Source organism: Equus asinus, chromosome 9 (genome assembly GCF_041296235.1).
Source record: "Equus asinus isolate D_3611 breed Donkey chromosome 9, EquAss-T2T_v2, whole genome shotgun sequence".
In the NCBI taxonomy this organism is placed as follows: Eukaryota; Metazoa; Chordata; class Mammalia; order Perissodactyla; family Equidae; genus Equus; species Equus asinus.
In genome coordinates this window covers 27,955,086-27,976,908 of record NC_091798.1, presented here as the reverse complement: position 1 = coordinate 27,976,908, position 21,823 = coordinate 27,955,086, and positions in this window count along the sequence as shown.

Here is a 21,823-nt window from a genome sequence, read left to right as displayed (position 1 = left end):
GGTCAAGCAGCAGAAATAAGTCCTAAACCCAAAGACTTGACACCAGGGCAAATGGCTTTTGCACTAAGGCACAGCTATTGCGTTAGAGGCCTTCATCATCTCACTCCTGGATACTGCAAGTGCATTCCAACACACTGGTTCACAATGTGGGCTGCATACTGGAATGATATGAACAGTTGGTTTTTTTGATAGCTTTCACAGTATTTCTTTTTAATACTGATACCTCTGTCCCACTCTTAGAGATTCCCATTAATAGATATGAGATGCCTGCTGGGCATGAAGAGTTGTTAAAGCTTTCCAGGTAATTCTAATATGCAGAAAGTTTAGAGCCACCGGTTCATCTGGCCTCAGTCTGGAGAGTTGTACTCCTTCCAACCCATTCTCACTCTAAAGCAAACATCATTGATTTCAGTCACAAATATGAATATGTCACTTGCCCACTTGAAAGCCTTCTATGTTGCTGTATAACCTACAGGGTGTCCCATAGCCCAAACTCCAGACCTGAAAAAAGACCTGCCTAACTGGAGGAATCAGAAATAACTGATGCCATGGCTGGAGCAGGGAAAAGATGAAATGAGCCCAGAATATCTAGTGTGAGAAAGTAAGAGAGTACTAAAAGAAAAAGATGAAGGCATGTCAAAGGTCACAGGAGACAGCTTGAAGGGACACCCACTGGCTAATTTGAGCCTCAAAATTAGTAATGACAGTAATAAATCATAATCCATTCCCTAAATAAAGAATTCATGATTCCACACCGATAATAAATAAAAATAAATAAATAAATAAAGGAGGAGGATGGAAAGTCCTTCTTTATAATGATTGCCAATTAATTAATCTACAAGAAAAGATGGAGCTGGAAAAGATCAGCATTTTCAAGCATCACACTAATGATTGATTCAGACAAGAAATCATCATGGGATGCTAAAATCAGTGGGTGAAAGTTTCGTAAGGAAAACTGGATATGGACATAGTCTCAAAATATCTCCTCACAAATTACTTATTGTAATCTTTACCTTATTGTGTTTTTACAATAGGTACAAAGAGTAACAAAGTTGTTTTGTTGACATCATGTTAACCAAGTGATCACAGTTAAGGTCAACAATAAAAGGACACCTTGTGTCTTTGGATGTGATGCTCCGAGAAAGACACAGTATCACTTATGTGATATTCCTGCCAACAAATGCAAAATCTGAATTGAATCATTAAAAAAAAATCAGGAAAACCCAAAATAAAAGACATTCTACAAAATAACTGGGTTGTTCTCTCCAAAAGTGTCAGGAAAGAAAAGCTGAGGAACTGTTCTGAATTGAAGGAGACTAAAGACACTTGACAATTAAATGCAAAGGGTGTTCCTGGGGATATTGAGTTGAGGGGAGGGTGCGAACCCAACATCTATAAAGGGCATGACTGGATCAACGGCAAAATATGAGTATGATGTACAGATTAAATACTAGCATTACATCAATGTTAAATTTCCTGATTTCAGTAATTGGACTGTGGTTATGCATAAGAGAATGTTCCTGCTGTTAGGAAATACATACTTAAGTGTGTGAAGTGTTAAAAGGGCAACATATCAGCAACTTATTTTCAAATGGTCCTAAAACAAAGTATAGGGAGAGGGAGAAGGGGGGGTGGGGAAAGGAGCCAGGTAAGGGGGTAGAGGGAGTGGTGGAAAGATCGATAAGGCAACAAACCCAGATGGAGTAGCTTACTATACACCTAGATATATGGTACTAATCTTATGGGACCATCATTGTATATGCAGTTCATTGCTGACCCAAACGTCATTACATGGTACGTTACTATTCTGACAACCTTTCTGTAGGTTTGAAATATTATCAAAATAAAAGGGACAAAAATCAAACAAACAAAACAGAGGGCACCCACCTCCGTCTCCCAGTTCCCTCTAGTCACATCTATACTCATCGCTGCTAAGACCCTGCGGTGCCCTACGTCACGATGCTCTTTGTTATTTATACACAACCCGTTTCAACTACCTGGAATGCGCTGCCCTTCATTTCACTTGGGTAATTCCTACTCTTTCTTTCAAGCACATTGCAGGTATTCTGTCCTCTTTGGGGCTTTCCCTGGCTGTGCCCAGCCCACCCCTCTCGCCTTCAGTGCCCCTCCCACGTGCTCTCATAGTACTCACTGTGCATTCCTCTTTTGTAGTTCGGGCCACACTGTGCCACTGTGTCCATCTCCTCTGCTGGACAGCAAGTGCTTCATCTTATTGTCTTTCAAATCCCCAGTCTCCTGCACAAAAAAGACATGCTATAAAAAACTGATAAACTGATGATTGAATGAATGCCCTACATTAAGCAAAATAGCATCAAACATTGTACATATTTTAGTATATCTTTTGAGAAGGAGAAAAGAGGATTGCTGAAGTATTTCCATGATTTTTCATTCAATATATATTATCAAAGTGTGTTTTATATGCACTTCTTTGTACAGATGGTAATAGAACCCCTAAAAGTTGCTATCTTCTAACAAAAATAATTATTTTCCTCTTTCAGTTCCCAAGGAGGCTAACTTCTCACAACTTGAGAAGTCTTTGTTTGGTGAGCACAAATCATCTTTCTGCAAAGGTCCTCATATTGCAGTGTGTAGTAATAACAGGTATGGCTGGGTGGTGGCAGCATTGAATTACTCTGCATAAGAAAACAAGAATGGAGACAGCTTGGGAGAAGGATCTGGAAGGATAGAACTGATGGCTGCGCATGGGGAAAAATAGGAGAGTGAGAGATCCAGAGACAGAGAAGCTGAAAAGAGAGTTATTGGGAAGAAGAGACATTCTGGAACATTGTAGGTGTTCAATAAACATTTGCTGAATGAAGGCATGAGGGTGATGTGTATTTGGAAAGTGAAATTCTGTGTACTATAAAATCCTCATTAATTCATGCCACAAAATCTTCATAAGAGAACTACTTTCATCCATGTCTAGCAGAGCAGATTGAGGGTGGGGAGACGGGGAGACTTATGGAGCAAGAGGGAGGTTGGCAGGAGGAGAAATGTGGCTGCACATGGGAACTTGTCCCTGCTTCCTCTGGGATTCACGACAGGGACATGCAGCAAGTAGGCACAGACAGGGCCATGGTGATTTTTTTTATAGCTCGTCTCCATTCTGATTGGTCAGGGCCTGTATTGTATACCAGTAGTTAAATATTTTTCATGTCTCTGATATTAATATGTTAGAATACATTTGATGGCACAACATGATAATACTAGAAGAAATGTGCACAAATTAATCTGGAAGATGAGATATATGCATAGAAAAAGCTATCTTGGAAGAACAGTCATATAAAATGAAGCAAATTAGGGTTTCAGTCAATAAGAGCTTCTGTGTTCAAATGTCATGAAATATTGGGACCAGGGACACGGAGGTGAGATCATTTTAGAAGCTTGGTTTTTCACAAAGAGCTCCTGTGAATGTCTCAGATTCTTATTATACATTCAGTATGTTAAAGACATGCTCATTAAGCAGCTTCGATATGCTGGGTACTGAGGCTGTACTCTCCAGGAACCTGTAATCTAGAAGAATTAATATATAAACTAATAATCTAATCAAAATAGTGAGTTATAACTTTTAAGTGCATTTGAGTCTTAAATTATTCAAGCATTAGATTCCAGAATAAATGGAGTCACGGGAACAAAATCTAAAGAGAAAAGAAAAACCTCGCTGATCTTCTAAATAAAGATAAAGACAATGAGGGTCAAAGAATACAAAAAATGGCCAAAACTTCTACATTAAATGATTGATTTGGGGGTCAGATGCCCAAGTAGAAGCTTTGACTTAGTCATTATCTAAATGTGTGACTTGAGTAAGTCACCAAGCCTGTCTGAATAGCAATTCCTCTTTTATACAAAGAAGAGTTGTGTAAGATCGGGGTTTCAAATATTCTGCAAAAAGGCTCTACAGCATGAGAGAGAGCCTGTTAGATAGGACCCTATGTCCTCTACTCACTCTGCCCACCAAAGCAACTCCACTTTTCTATATTCTATTTATTGGAATCCTGGTTTTGTTCTGTTTGAAAGGTTCCACCACTAAATGTAGAACTAGATATCCTCTAAGCCATGTTCTAGCTCATAACAGACACAGACATTTCTTAGGGGAAAGTAGTTAGAGCTGAAAATCGGTGAATATGTCCATGGAAAATCTGCTTCGTCTTCAAGATATAATTCTACAAGCTGCCAAGGCAATCCTTTTAGACTGAGATTTGAGCTATACTATGTATTTCTAAAATTTTCCCCAATTGTTCACATTCACTTGTTTTTCTCTGCTAGGATTTAAAATCTATTGCTCTTTTCCAAAGTTCTAACCAGTTAACAGCCAGGATTTCATGCAAGCAGAATCCAATTAACATACTTAACACATTCATCAACTATTAATTTAATTAGAACCTTCAGCAAATTGCCACCACTGTACCCAAAGCTGGCTGGGTGCCTTCAACACTTTGGAGAAGTCAGAATTGCAACATAGACATATTTTGTATCTTTAGGGATCTCAAATTGGAAGGAAAAAAAACCCTGTTTCTTCTATCCTTTTCACTCTCGATTAATTTGGAAATGTTGACCTCTTGGTAAGAAATTCAGGCCACCAACTGGCTTTTCCAGGGGCCACAACAACTCTTTCCTTTTTCAAGCATATATTTCATATTTTTCTAAAGGCCACTATTCCCTTGGTTCAAAAATTCTCCCTTATCCACTACTCATAAACTCATCTTAATAAACCAATCTTGGTTGTTATGCTGCTAGATTAGATTAGGTAAGGAAATGACATTAATTGTTATTTAAAGGTCCAGTCTGGTAAATAACTAATACAAATACAAGTCCCCCGTTTGATACCTTGCCCATAGCAGACATGACTAACTGATCCCTGCACTGTTTCACCCTGCATCTCTCCAAGATATGTTCAGCACCTGGGTCCACCCTTATCCTTCTTTTCTAGTTTCATTTGAAATCTCCCAGCTTACTACTTTTACCAAAAAATTGTAGATACTCAAATCCCTTCCTAGATGCCATGTCTGGCCTCCTCTCCTCCTCTTTCATCGTTCTCAACCAAGCCTAGAAACTATTAGATTTTTGTTGATGCTTAACACAAACTTCACAAACCTAGTTAGAAGCAAGAAAAAAAATCGGCATATTGTCACAGCTCCAAATTAGCAGCATGTACTATAATTAAACTCTCTCCTTTCTCTTACCAAACTCCTTTTATCACATTCCCTCGTTATCCTTCCTTTTAACTTTCCTTTCTCCAGGGACGTGCTGCTCCTGAAAGCTTAAATGTGGGCAATCGCTTTACTCGGAGCAAGCCAACAGTGCAGAAATCACCTCTGTCGTTTCCCCCGCCCTCCTCAGGGTAGCTGTTAATTACAGTTGTCAGAGGCAGCTAGGAGCATAACTGGGGTAGGGAGCCCAGGGGCTGGGTGATTGGTTTATTTGAGCTCTGCTGGTTCTTCCCAGTACCCACGCGGAAAGGGGTGAAGAATGTGGCTGATTCTAAGGCAAGGCAAACTATACAGGGGGATGATTTAGCAAAACAGTTAGGAGGACAGGCTTCTTAGTCAGAAGAACTAACTTAACCACTCAGCCACAGCGCTGGCCCCTGTTTCTTTTTCTATAAAGTGGCACTAGTAGTTATTTCTCACAGCATTTGTGCCCAAATTAAATGAGATAATGAATGTAGGGTTCCCAGCACATTGTTTGGCACAGAGTAATCATGTAATAAATTCACATCAAATTCTATCAGCACACAACTTCAAATAAAGAGACGACAAGATTGTCTTGTTAACCAGGAGTGCCAGAGGAACAGTAATGCCTGGACTTGCTAGCACAATCACAGTGCTTCTCAAATATTCTGCTGTGATATAATAAAGGTAAATGCTTAACACATACCTCACACTCAATGTCATCTATTTTTTCGATTCTAAGATAATAATTTTTGAAAATTTTTATTCTTTCTGAAATTAGGATGAGTCTTAAAATTGATGCATATATTTAATGTGGTACAGCAACCATTTTCTCTCAAAAATTTTTATTGAAATCCCCAGGGTCTCTTATAATCAATGGTGTTTTAATCATATAATTAAGTAAAATAGTATTATTAAAAACGTATCATCTCCTCTACGAAATGAGCAGAGCCATAGTCCCAGAAGTCCAAAAGACCTAGTCAACTGTCCAAAGTGTCACCAAACTTTCCCCATGAAGTTTTACGGTGCCCTTGAATCTCTCACCCTGATTCCTCACTGCCATCCCTATCTTTTAGCCACTATTTTCTGATCACTTGCTATGCTCTAAATATAGTGACAAATGCCTTATAAACATTGTTTCATTTAATTCATACGGCTCCAGAAATGGGTGAAAGATGAGAATATCAAGGCTCTGGTGAGAACACTGAGGTGCAGGCAGGTGAAGCGACATGGCTCTAGTTCACAGCTGCTGAGATATGTGTTGTTCACGTCTGACTCCAAAGCTGTGATTCTTAACCATGACTAGACAGCCTTGATTATAAGGAAATGGCTTCAACAAGCAAAGTGATAGTACAGTTCCTAGAGGAATAACCTCAGAGATAGAGCATAGCGGAAAGCAGAGAAGGGGGCTGTCAGAGTAGCACCAGCGAAAGAAAGTGATCAGAATCAAAGTACATATTGTGTGCTGTAACATGTGTTTTTACATCAGTTAATAGTATGCATTTTGAAGGTGTGCTTTAGGCTCAACGGAACATAATATGCAAAGTAAAAACAAAATTGATACTGTAAAGAAAATATTTAATATACTTATTCCCTATATGTATATATATATATATATTTTTTTTTTTTTTTTGGTGAGGAATATTGTCACTGAGCTAACATCTGTGCAATCTTCCTCCACTTTATATGTGGGATGCCACCACAGCATGGCTTGATGAGCGGTATGTAGGTCCACGTCCGGGATCTGGACCTGCAAACTCCAGGCCAAACAATCGGAGCATGTAAACTTAACCACTATGCCACCAAGCCTGCCCCCCATATTTTTGTATTTTAAAAACAATGATTCATTGAAATGTATAGTGGAAAATATTTTACTGGGACGGCAATTCAAAATATGAGAGTTTCCTCTTTTAAACCATTTGGATGTGTTAAATTGCTGAAGTAAAAAACGGTAAACGACAAAGATTTTAAGATACAGCAAAAAACAATAAAAAAGAAAAGGAAAGAACAACAAAGTAGACTAAAGAAACATAAATTGTCCAGCATTCATATGTTGCATTAACTATGTTTAAGTCATTTGTCTGTTGTATCTCCGTTTGCCTAAGATGGTCCTGGCTTAGGCCAAATGTGCCAAAGCAATTATCAATACCCTCAAAATTGTCCAATTTGGACAATGAATTATATGTCCACCCTAACAATACTCAATGGCTCTGACTTTTTGTTTTAGCCCTGCCAGTTATAAACGATAAAATATTTTTTGTTCATCAAATTCCTTTATATGGCAATTTCCCCACATATAACAGTAGAAATGTTTATCATAGTTCATTCTTAAAAGGAAGAAAAAGGAGCACCAGGGAGTTGCAGATGCTTAGAAGGTAAATTAAATATAAGTTGACAGCTACCTCCTTCTAGCAGAGTTCCTCCTCCTAAAAGCACTTGCTTATTTGACCCACACAAACGTGTTAATTCAGACTCTAATGAGGTTAGGAACAGGTATTGATGGATATTCTGAAAGGATTGAAAGGGAGTATTCACAGCATCTGAGTTTACTGGTAGAGTTTCCTCCTTGAAGCAACATTGTAATTTCTGAATATCACCTTACAGCATGATGCCTCCTTCAGAGCCTTAGTAACCCCGGGCTACACTTCGCAGCCCTCCAGCTTTTCCTGCCACTGTTTGATCCTCTGAGACTCTGGATGAGAGGTCCTGGGAAGACCAAGCCTTTTCTATTACAATACATAGCTTTCTACTGTGCCAGCCTTCTTGGGAGGAAAATGAGGTGGGCTATCACTTTTAAGGAGAGAGGTTGCCTATAAATTGTTTAACTATCAGCAAAATGCCTGTCACCAAAAACGTGTCTGATCAGACACAATATCTGAAATTTTTACAAGTGAATTATTTCTTTGGACAAAGAGAATTTTTTCCTCTAGGTTCAGATGTGGCCTTCTAAGAGTTTTCAACAGTTTTTGTTAGGCACCTAGCATCCAGGTCTCCTTTATTTGTTCTTTATAGAACTCTACCTATGTTCAGGTTGCTATACTTCTCATATATGACTCGAGGGAAGGTGATCTTATCACCTAATCCAGGTGCAGGTTTTGATTGGTCCAAGTCGGTAGCTTATGGTCCATTCTGGATGACTGATATGGTTCAGAGGTGACCTCGTTTGGTCCAAATGGAAGATCTCAGTCTATGCTTGGTCGAATGGCTTCCATCTCAGTCTGCGTGTCTGTCTCTGTCTCTTTTCTGCAGGAGGTAAACAACAAACTACAAAGCCATAAACATCAATAGCAGCCATATTGTCACCACAAGATAATCAGCACTGAACTGAAATAAATACTGATGAAGGCAGCGTGGAGATATGGAAAAAACTTGGGTCCGTGGTAACGTTATTAAGCCTAACCTACCTCTGAACTTTCAGTTATAGATATAATAAACATTATACTGTCTAAGTAGGTGTGAGTCAAAGATTTTGTTTCTTAATTCTAAAAGTGTACACATGGATTCAACAGTTGAGAAGGCACAAATGATTGATCAAAGGTAACATGGAAGATAAAACTATCCTAGTAAATGGCAACAACATTGACCCGACTGGTGAAGCCAAAAATCTAGAAGTCATCTTTGGCTTCTTTTATTATTTCTCTCTTCAAAACTCTTAGAAACTTATGCTTATTTGGCTCCAAGATATTCTGCATTCCATCTACTTTCCTTGAACTCCATCCTGACAGAAGTGTCCTGCAGTTTGTGCCTGAGACATTACCATATCCACTCAAATGGCTTCCCACTACCATTAACGTCCCACTCCAATTGCTCTCATTCATGACACAGAGAAAATTTCAAAACCTTTTAATGACTTCCCATCGTGCTTGCGATAGAAGCTGTGTTTCTTATCCAGACACAGAGTTTTGCATGACCTGCTGCTCACCTCTGCAACCTCTTCTCTTTTCCCAACTAGTTCTGTCTCAGCCACACTGGCCTCTTTTCATTTGTTTGCTTAAGTTTATTCCTGACCCAGGGCCTTTGCACTTTCCTCGTACCTAGAATGCTTTTCCCTTGGCTGTATATGGCTGATACCTCCTCATCCTTCAAATTTCAGCTTACTATCACCTCCCTGGAGAAATATTTCTTGACCACCTCATGTTTTATCCCATCATTCTATCCTGCCCTATTAAACATTGATCACATCATCCTATGTATTTCCTTTATTGCTCTTGTCAAAAAGTAATGATATTATGTTGTTTGTTTGCATATTTTTGTTTAGGTCTGACTCTTTCTCAAGAAGATCAATTCCATTGAGGGAGGAATCTTAATGGTTCTGTCTACCTAAAACACTGACTTAGCAAGTAAGTGGCTATGGCAGGTTTAAAATCTGGCTGTAAATTCTTTGATAGTCCTTCCTCTGAGAGGTGGGATCTATGTTCCTTACTCTTAAATATGGGAAAGCTTTGACAAATATGATACAGAGGAAGTGATGCTTTGTGACATTTGAGAGTAAGTGATAAAAGACCATGCAGCATCCGCCTTCTCTTCTTAGAACGTTCACTCATGGATATATGAGCTGCTACATAAGAAGTCCATTACTCTGAGACCACCATGCTGCAGGGGCCACACATTGGTGCTTTGGTAACTAGTCCAGGCTAATACCCTTCTTTAACAAATCCAGTCCAGGATTCAGGTATGTAAGTAAAGAATCCACCTCGCAAGTGGATCCTCCAGCCTCAGGTGATCAAAACCTCAGACGTTCAAGCCATCCCAGCTGAGGTCCCGAAATTATAAAGCTGTCCTGGGGGTGCCTTTTCTGATTCTTAATGTGTGGAACCAATGACCACAGTAAAATGATTGTTTTATGCCACTAGAATTTAGGATGTCATCTAACATAACAATAGGTATCTGAAACAATGTCCTCCACCAAACGTTCAAAAATATTTGTTGAATGAGACTGACCACCCACCTTGTAGGGACACCTATCCAGAGACCTGAGTTCTAGTCCAAACTCTGCCACTAATCCATTATCTGGCCTTAAGAAAATTCTCCCCATCTACCAGTCTCCAGTTCCTCCCATGAACATTGAGGTGATATGAATAGCTAACCTCTTAGATCCTTTTCACTTAATTCTTAGTCTACAGATGAGCACTATGGGTTCAGGCAACAATGAGAAAGGTAAGTATCCAGGAACAGGGGCTCTCCCTTCTCTGGACACTAAAATCAGCTTAAATGATATGATGATCCTTAGACTTCCAGGCAGATTGGGAAGGAGGAGGGCATTTGACAAGGCACACATTTCCCTGATTATGCCCAAAGAAAGAATTTGTCTTTGTCCTGAAAGCCAGATCATGTGGGATGGAGGGGCTCAGCAGGCAAATGGGTTAAGTGGAAAAGAGGGAGGGAGAGGCTGCAAGTGAATGGCTTCTAAAGGCTTCCATTTTATAACTAACCCATTTTCCTTGTCTGTTTCCAAGATCTCGGAATGTCACTTTCTACCGTATTGACTCCAGAAATCAGAGGATAGAACTATGACTGCAGCAAAAATGTGGCAGAAAGCCAGCTGGGTCCGTGGGCTGCCCCCAAAGCTGAGAAGCCTTATGCTACTCATCGCTCTGCCCTTCTCTTGTATAAAATGAGGATAATGATTCCTCTCTGCCTGTTTTCATTAGGAAATAGAGTTCTCTTCCCCCAGGGCACATAAAAACTCAAGTGAAAGCAGGACAAGACCATGAGTCTCCTGATTTGTTATCCAGTGCCATTTCATTACACCAAGCCCCCAACCCCACCCTTCATGTACCACTCAGCATTGGTATTATGTTCCAAAGAAGGGGAAGCATGGATCGCTGGGTATGAAAGATGTAAACACACTTTTACTACCTTTGGAATTTTTGTGAGATTATTCACTGAGGATAGATCTTCAAGTCTGATTGGCCGAGGAACTAGAAAATGAAGAAAGACTTGCTGGGAGGGTTCTTTTCATCATGAGTAGGGGTGGGTCGGGTAGTGGTCTTGGCTTGCAGGCTTGATAGTTGCTATGGTTCAGATTCACCTGAACATTAGCAGAAGGACATTCTGGGTAGAAGAACTGAGAAGACTTCTGGGAGGAAATCTCATCTAAAAGAATCATTAAAGCAAATAGCTCAGCCCATATCTATGTCAGACATTTCTTATGGATCACTGCTCTTCCTTCTGCTAAGGTCAGATGTAGCCTCAGAATCTTTCCCAACACAGCACTACAGCAGCCATAGGCATTAGCTTAGAGCTATCTCATGAGACCAAAGATGTTTTCTACCTTTGCACTCAGACTTCCTTCTCAGATGGTGGAAGTGATTTTGAATATGCTCTGGTGTTCAGTGATCAAATTTTTTCCAAGAGCAACCCCCTCTAAAAGATGCAAAGACAGGTATGCCTGTAATAAGAGGTATCATGGGTGAGGATATTTTGACAAAGTCACACAATTAGACACAAAACCCAGGCTTCCCGATTTGTGGCTCAGTGCCTCTTGCATTACACTGTAATGCCCCCGGGATTCTATCTAATAAGGATCCAATGGTCTACAGTTAGAACAGGCTAGAATAGCTGTAAAAAGCAAAACAAGTGGCAATAATTTTGTCACATGATTCTGTTTCATTTTGCCTTTTTGAATTTAAATAAACTTTCAAGAAGGAATTAGTATAGAATACAGAAAAAAATATTTTTCTCACCAGCTAGCTGATCTATATGGTTCCTTTAAACATAAAAGTGAAAAACAAAAGAATGATTTATAAATTAAACTACTAAATAACATAAGTGATTATTACCATTAGTAGTCTGGGTGTACCTTTAAAATTCTGATTTACTTCCAAGAATCCAGGCAAAGAAACTAGTAGAAGGTAGATATTTATTGGGCAACTGAGCAACTATGCCACATAATCAATTTAGCTAAAGTAAATTTAACTCTAATCAGTCCTCTCCTGTTTGGACAGGATGGAATTAGAAATCAGAATCCAAGAGAAACAACGAAAGAAAGATACCCATCATGTGAAGATCCTGCATGTGAAATGTAGTCTACTGTTTGAGGAGTAGCCCAGCCAGAACGAGGTGGGGAGGAGAAGAGGATGAAGCACACGTATGATGGCAATCACACAGGTCACATGCACCATCACCACCTCCCACACACAATACAGACATTACAAAATAATCATAGTACTCTTTTCTGTTAAGAACTGATGTGCTCTCAGAATTCTTCTCCCAAAATAATCCAGGCTGCTACAATGGCGAACTGAACTTGACATATAAGATGAGACCTATTTGCAGGAAGTTGGGTACTATTGATGGACCGGGAAGTAAGATAGCCACGTTCTAGTGCCAGCTTGGCCACTGACCCACTCTGTACTATGGACAAATTTCTTACCCTTTCTTGGTATCAGTTATCCCATCAGTAAATTGAAGACAAAAATCCCAATATTGCCTGTGTTAGAACTGGAATCATTTCTGGAAGGGACCTTACAGATTAGTTTGCCAAGCCACCTAACAAAAGAATGTGTGTGTGTGTGTGTGTGTGTGTGTGTGTGTGTGTGCACGCACATGTATCTTGGGAAGTGTTTCCCTGCTACCTTTGTAAAGTTATTTTAAATTCACACAGTCAAATAGAAGCGGAATAATGCCATATCAAATTATTATCACTAGGTTTCCTTCCTATTCTAGCCAGTTTAACTCTAGCCACTGCATTATCATTAGAGCGAGTTCCTTGGAGGCACTGTGGAGAATGCGAGGGATTCTGAGCAGATCTTGAAGCCCAGGTTTTGCTTCTCACTAGCTGTGCCACTGTTAAAATAATTTCTCTGCTAGGACACTACCTGCTCCAAACTTATCTCTCCCTATGTTCCATACTCTCCGCTCCTAAAAGGGACAATCTAGTGTACCACAAAACCAATGGGCAGCCAGATTGTTTAGATTCAAAAGAGAGAAACAAAGATTCATGGAAACTGGAGCCAATCCATGGAAGGCTCTTGGGTGGAAAATTTCACAGAGTCAGGATTCGGGCAGCTGTGTTGCTTCATTTTCAAGGCGAGTAGGCGGAGACAAGTGTTCAAGAAAATACAATGCACAGGAACCTTCAAAGATGGAGCTACCTGCCTAGGTTTCAACCATATAGTTTTTATTTCTAGTTTAATTGAGTCTCTGAGGGGCTTCATCACTTGCTCCTGGATTCTCTGAGCTCTCTGTAACTTTACCACATATTGTGCTTTGTTTTGATCAGCTTGAACAGGTTTCTGGTCCTTACGTCCCCCCTCATTTAACAAGGAATTTTGATGGAGTGGCTTGGACTAATAGATCTCTGAAGTCACGTTTATGAATCTATACTTGTTTTTTTTCCATTATAATGAACGCAGTCTCCACCTTGAAGCTAACTGGATGTCAGCCAATCAGGTTCTTGTGGGAACTTGCTTTGCCCGCAGCCTCACCTTTCTCGTCCATTCAATTTTTCAGAGCATATAATTGAGTGTTGTGTGAACCCTCATCACTTCATCTGTTATGAGGTTCCTTTTCACCCCAGTTTTCCCAGAATCATCAGCCTCCTCTGTGCCTGCCTCATTTATCTCTCTGCTGCCCTAGCCTAGAATCCTTTCCCCAACAAATTTATGAATACAAACTTAACCCTTCATGCACTCAAGATGACCTGTGAAGACTGATCCATTTCTAAGAATTCCTTCAAGTGTAGCTATCTCAAGCAGTTTGCCAAAATCATTGAGAACATAGCCTCTGGGTTTGAATCTGAGCTCCACCAATTACTGGATATGCACCCATGGAAAAGTTACTTGAGCTTTCTGAACTTCAGTCCCTTCGTATTTAAAATGAAGTTAAATCAGATCATGCATGTACTTAGCACAATTCCTTGGATGTAACGGTCAGGCAACAAATGTTGTCATGGTCGTCATCATCATCATCACCATCCTCAGCTCAGCATTGACATTGCCCTGCTTCTAATGCCTACTCACAGGTTACAATGCCGCTCAATCTTTGCCTCCTCCAGGGAGTCATCCCTGACCTTTCCTACTTCTTCATTTATTAAAGTGATTCTAACACTTAACATATTGCAAAGTGGTACTTTACATCCATGTTTTTATATGTATGTAATATATTTTATACTATATATGCTTTATTTTCTCCCACAAATGTGAGATCCTTAAGAACAAGGAAATTGTTGTGTCTGACACCTCTCCTCTTTCATCTCCCCAAAAAATTCATCACAAAGTACTTTTATCTCCTAAATATATCCCAAATCATGCCCTCTTAGCCCTTGAGATCCCCTGAGATGACTGATTATGAAGTAAATTAATCGTCATAAAAGCTCTCCCAAATAGGTGGTCATTCCCATTTACACAAAGGAAGTTAGAAGGATTGAAAGAAGCAAGGTTGCTCCCCCATGGTCACCCAGATGCGAGCCTAGAATCGAGGGATCTAGCTCAGGGTTTGACAGCTTTGAAGACTCCCATGAGGGGAGCTTGTTCTGTTCTGAGGTAACTATTTCCTGGATGGATAACTCTATTTAATACATAGCCCCCACCTTCTATTGAGTTCAAGTTCACTTTTCAGCAACTTATACAGTTGCTAGTTCAAATTCTTAAACCTTTCAGAATGAGTCTTATCTTTTATCCTCCTGACAGCCCTCCTGACACTTAAAGTCAATGATCTTCTCTCCATTTGTTCTTCCTTTGAAGCTGAGCGATGCTGCCAGGTCTATCAGATTGCAGCAGAAATAATTAGAATGGCTGGGGGAGTGTTACAGGGCAGATTCCAGGCAAGGGCAAAGAGTCTGTCTCTTCAGCAGGGGAAATGGAGAGAGCTAAGCATTCCTTGATATGATAGAGGAATCTAAATGAAATGCCATAGGGCATCTAGATAGGCATTCCTAACTACCTGGTCCTGTTGCCTATATGGAAGGGGACATTAAAGGAAATTAGCAGAGTCTAAATGCAGAGAAGATCAAAGGAAATCCTCCTCTACACGATGTGCAATTATCCACTACTGCAGGATATTATTGAGGCAAATTGAAGCAAGAAGAATTTGGAAAAGGATTAGGTACTTATATGAATAAGAACAGCTTGTGCAGTTACTAGCAAGAACCACAATTACATGGCCAATTAATCTCCTGGTGTCAGAGTATGCACTGAGCTCAAGCTGGGGTTAGAGAACAAACTGCCTATAGAATAGTACAGTAGCATCCAATTTTCCAGATGCATTATCGGATTTCCTTTGGCTAATTCTTCCGAGGAATCTAAGGGAAAACACTTTAGTTGGTAAAGTGTGAATTGCTTCAGTTTGGCTTTTGGATCTGGGTCAAAGACAGAAATGGCCTTGGAGAAAACCTCCTATAAAGAGGTGACACCAAGATCCTGAAATAATATTTTAAAAATGGCGGAATGGGAAGGATAGCACACTAGCCATCTGGAGACCTGGGTTTCTAGTCCTATTTTATATTCACTGAATGACTCGGAGAGATCACCTACCTTTGTGAGCTCAGTTTCCTCTTATATAAATGGTGGGTATTAACCTAGCCCTGTCTACATAAAATGCAACTCTAATTCCTCAGACCTCAGCCCGGATGGGTACAATCAAGAATAAATTGATTTCTAAAGTGACATAGAATCAAGGGGTGAGTCCATACAAAGTGCATAAAGGCAGCAAAACTGTTTGTGCTCCAGCTGCCCACGAGGAGAATGTATGACTCACATCCTTAACTTTGGGGCCCATGTTCCCTCATTGTTGACAATAACCCTTCCATCTTCGTATGCCATGGGTCACGGATGCCGACAACTCGCTCACGAAAAGGTCTTAGCTAGCTCTTTGCTTCAAAAGCCCCTATAATACACCTTTCCTCAAGTCTCTAAAACACAAAAGACCCACCTTTAGATTCGTATGTTATCTGCATGTGAAAAGTTTTCTGTTTGACTCACTTGGACAAGTTCCCTCAGGGTGAGGTCAAAGGGCCATGTGTACCAATGAGAAAAGGTCAGGAACTGGGGACATGCTTTCAGTTTCATGAACTTCCTTCCCTGCATTCTGCCTTCCCACTCAAATGACCAAAAGAACACAACAATGGGAGAAATCCATACCAGTAACTGAAATGAGGGCAAGACTGCACCTATTACAAAAAAATGGGAATATCTTGAAATAAAAAATATAAAGAACACCAGAATGACAGATGGACAAGCTGACCCATAATTTACCATATTTAAAGGATGTGTTAGCTTAGGAAATCAATAAATGAATCCCCAGTGGACACCCACCTATCTATATTCTCGAATTCATAAAGGGACTAGAGGAAAGAGTAATTAGCAAACAACAAACTTTTATGCTACAAGTGTATCTTGGAAGCACCTTATGTGGCATATTGGTGTTTATTCTGTGTCCTAATGAAAGAATAAGGGCACAATAGTAGCAATCTCCCCCAAAAGACCACTTCTCTGTTAGAGACACGTTGCCCCAGTTACCTTTGGGCTATCCCAACAAACTCAAAGAAGGAATCTCTGACCATGTCAAATACACGTTTTCATAATATCATATGAAAAGTGGGAAGGAGAGGAAACTGGTCACAAGATGTTTTGCCTCCCATACCCTGACTCAAGAGCATTAAGAAGTAATAAATATTCCCAATTATTCTCACCAAGCTAACTCTGACAATAAAACCTAATGAAGATATCAAAAAATACACACCTCTAAGTATCAATACCAATTGTCAGTACAATGTAGAAATGCCAAATAAATTGAAAATAAATCTAATCTAAAGCCATTTAAAAAGAATAATATACAATGAAGAAATTGATTATTCAGGCATGAAACAATGGCACAATATTGGGAAACCCATGAGTTTAACTTGTCAATAAAAAGATCTTAAGAGAAACAGCATTAGCTCAATAAGGGCCAAAATTCAATTAACAAAATTCAACACACATTATAGCTCAAAACTCCTGCCAATCTATGAAAAGAATGCCCCTAACTTAACCTAGAAAGAAAAATGTAACTAAAATTAACTGTCAACCTTGTATTCAAGGTAAAATGATAATGGCATTCCAACTAAAATTTGAAAAGAGAAAATAATGCTATCACCACTAGGTTCTGAAAATTCTAGACATTAAGTTAGGGTAAAATCATATAAGATAAATGGGATAAAAATACAAAAATTATTTTTAAAAAAAGGTCAAATTTTTGTTAATTACTGGGGTACTGGGAATAAGATGATTTGTATAATGAGCCTAAGGGAAAATGGAACAATTATTAAATCTTACTAGAGTTTGTTAAGATGACGTGCTCTGAAAACATAATAACTTGGCTAGGGTCCTGTAAAAGCCAGTTAGAAATGTGCTTTTTAAAAATTCTATAACAATCCAAAATAGAGAAAGCAGTGCACTAAATTTAACTAGAAATGTGTAGGACCCATTTGAAATAAATCTTTAATCTGAGCGATCAAAGAAGACTTGTAGAAGTAAAAAGAGTTGCCATGTTTTTGAGCAGCAACGTTCAAAACTTCAAAGATTTTACTTTTCCTTAAATTAAGTTTTAAATTTCTTATTCTTCTCATTGAATTTCAATGGAAATTATGTTTTCTTCATAACTGAGCAAAATGTTTATAAAAAGAACAAACGAGAAAGAATAGCTAAGAAAATTTTCAAAGATAATAAGAGGTGACTTACATTGCCAGCCACTCAAAATTTGTATAACAATTTAGTTATTAAAATTCTGGTAATGGCTACAGCATAGTCAGACAGATGAATGAAGCAGAAGTGAAATTCCGGAAACAGATGCACATATATAACAGAATTTCATTTAAGATCAATGTGACATTTTAAATCAGCAATTAGAGGATAGATTGTTCAATAAATTGTGCTCAGAGAAACGAGAAGTTGGATCTTTGTCTCAAGTGATATCCTAAAATAATCTTGGACTAGTTGAATAGTTAAATGTTAAAAGGAACTAGGCAAAAGAAAAAAACTAGAAAACATTTTCAAATAATTTGAGGGTATGAGGAATTTTTAAGCACCAAATGTAGAAACTATAATTGAAAAGAATAAAAAATAGCCCATATAGGAATTTAAAGTCACAGGATGAAAAGAAAACAAGCCTACCTTGAAGAATATTATAAGGTAAATGAGAAAGTGGGATATTTGCAGCATCATTGACAGGAAAAGGCTAACATCATAAATAAAAAAGAACTGATAACTTGAAAGTAAAAAGATAGCCAAACCAGTAAAGCACATAAAAGAAGATTACATTGTAGGCAATTTACAAAAGATAAAATAAAAATGCTAACAGAACACAAGTCATCCACCTTAATAATGTAAAGCAAATAATAAAATGCCATTTTTCATCTACCAAACTAGAAGGGATATATATCAAATACTGTGAGCTAACACAGATATAGTGAAAAATGCACGCTTATATACAGATGTTGGCAGCTTAAATTCCATCAAAAATATTTAAAATATGTGAAACTTTAACCCATTAATCCAACTGTGGGGGATTCTAAGAAAATTATCATGGGTGGGCTGGCCCGGTGGCACAGCGGTTAAGTCCTCACATTCTGCTTTGGTGGCCCGGGTTCGCCAGGTCGGATCCCAGGTGTGATCATGGCACTGCTTGGCAAGCCATGCTGTGGTACGTGTCCCACATATAGTGGGGGAAGATGGGCACGGATGTTAGCTCAGGGCCAGTCTTCCTCAGCAAAAAGAGGAGGATTGGCAGCAGATGTTGGCTCAGGGCTAATCTTCCTCAAAACAAAAAAAAAAGCATCTGGCCCTGTAGATGTTCACAGGAACCAGCACTGAGGAGACAACAACAGTCAGGCAGTATTTTCTGACAGCTAAGGCCAAAAGGAAAGTGCATTGAGTTGTAGAATGGTCATTTTCTGACATTAGAAATTGTGTAAATCCATCTGCAGAGATTACTTTATATTTGGTAGGATTAAACAAAATCAAGAATTTGCCATATAAATCTGGGTGTAAAGGACATTTAGTGATGTAGTGCCTCACTCCTCAAACCGTAGCCCGTGGACCAGCAGCATCAGCATCTCCTGGGAGCTTGTTGTCAATGCAGAACACTGGGCCTCATCTCAGACCTCCTGAATCAGAATCTTCATTCTAACCAGATCTCCAGGTCATTCAGATTCATATTCATATTCAAGTTTAAGCAGCAACGACGACATAATGTCTTCTACTTTGGTTTCATAACAGTATGAGAATGCTGGTCAACCATGGGTCAGAGGGATTCCTTAATGGAGAAGAGCACCTAACATATCGATGAGGGATAACCTTCTACAGTTCTCATACTCCAGACCCAGGACCAAGGTCATTTCTTATGGGCACCTGTTGAAAGAACCGCTCTAGAGAAAAGATGAATTGGGTGGGGGCGGCAGAGACCTTAGCAAATACTTGAACAGTCCTCTTACATGGAATAATAAGAAGAAATAGTCTGTCATTAAGAAAGGCATGCCTAACCCTGATAGCTGGAAATCGAAGTAAGAGAAGTTCGCTCAATATATGTAAAAATTTTCTAAACAACAGATATAAATGGTATAAATAAACAGGTATTCCTTCTACCTCCCCCACCACCATCTTTACCAGCAGAAACTATTCATTGCATCCTTATTCTATTCAAACAGCTTTTCTTTTGTCTTGTTTTATGTATTTTACCTTTATATCACTAATTTTTTCAACCTATTGTCAACTCACATGAAATTCAGGAATGTTAGATAATTTGTTTAAGGTCACCCAGGTAGCAAGTGGCAGAACTAGCATTCGAATTCAAGCCACAATACTTCACACTGACTGTTGAAACCAGAGATGCTGAAGAGTGTCTTGATGCATCAGATAAACCAGGAGAACTTAATACTCCCCAAACCTTCCTTGCTGAGCATCAGAGCCATGCTAAGGGCTTTGTAAAAATATAGATTCTAGAGCCCGTTTCTGAAAAGTCTGTTATTGCTGGGCTGGGGGAAGATGGACAAGATGCCTATTTTGAAAGCTTCCTTGATATTTGGGATAGTCTGTCATTCTGTGCTTCCCCCCGGTCTAATTTAACATGGGACACGGGAACGGGTGTATTACACAGCTATTAGTTCTTCCCATATCCATGCCTGATCATTACTAATAGGAGAAAGCACATCTAAGAATGAGCTGCAAATTTCCCACAATCCCAAAACAGTAGTGGAACTCAGAAGGGACCCCAGATTCTACAATTTCTGTGAAATTGGCCATCTGATGCGAGAAAACCAGTCAACAGCTCTGTGCTTCATCTGAAAAATGGGAGTAGTTATACCTTGCTGTTCCCGAGGGATATTACCAGGCACTTTAAGAACATGAAACATTTTTATCTTCTTGTAGAGAAACAGGAGGTGTTTTGAATAATAATGACAACAAAAATAAAAATAAAAATAAATGCACAGAGCCAAACAATTTCTCTAAGAAAACACATTCTTTATGCATTAGCCATCCAAAAGGAGACAAATTGAGTTGGTTTCATTTTCCTAGTTTTCTTTATTCTCATAAAGCTCATTAGCCAGCAATTACGCAACGAATATACACGGAAAAATAGCTGTAGTCTTTGAATTCTGTCTGACTGCTGAGATGTCTCAATATACTAATGAAGAAAAAATGAAAATTCATAGGAACTTAAAAATATAGTCAGTTTTGGGGCCAGCCTGGTGGCATAGTGGTTAAGTTTACATGGTCTGCTTCAGTGGCCTGGAGTTTGTAAGTTCAGATCCTGGGCACGGACCTACACACTGCTCATCAAGCCCTGCTGTGGCGGCATCCCACATACAAAATAGAGGAATATGGGTACAGATTTTAGCTCAGCGACAATCTTCCTCAAGCAAAAAGAGGGAGATTGGCAACAGATGTTACCTCAGGGCCAATCTTCCTCACCAAAAAAAAATATATATAGTCAGTTTGAAGCCTTAAATGCATAAATCAGTTTAATGTTCTATGCTGAAATCCTTCTTGAGTGGAGAAAAAACACATTAATGCCTAATACATCTAAAAATGAACAATGATTTAATATTTCAAATAATAATCACCTGTAAAAAATTTCATTTTCTTCTCAAAGGAACATTGCATTGCTCTAGATGAATGTTATCTTTTTTTTCTCTTAAGAGTTCAGGATAAACAATATCACTATCCTGAATAAGTTCTTACTGAAAATAGGTACAAGTGGAAAGAATGCAAAGATTTTTTTAAAAACACAAGACTTCTGTTAAATCTCAGATCCATCAGGTATTAATAATTTAAACTTGGACAAGTTCCTTAACTTCCCTGGGAAGTTAGGGTAATAGTTCTTCCTCAAATAAATGTTTTGAGCTTCACAGATAATGTATATAAAATATTTGGCACAGCACTTGTCACATTGTAACCATTCAGCAAATGTACTTTTTCTAATTCCCCTTTATGCTATATTGGTAGGCGTGTGGGAGGAAGTGTCTCATGTATGGGACCCAGACCCTCCAAATAAACACTGCTTTCTGAAGAGGTCTCCTGTCTTGAGCCAACAGATTGGTCCTCTGGTCCATTATAGGCAAGATGTCACAATCTTTTCAGACTATGGTGGGTTGAATTCAGATACAAAGGTCATTTGACTCTAAAAGTGTGCTTGGTTTTTAATGCTTGGGGAGA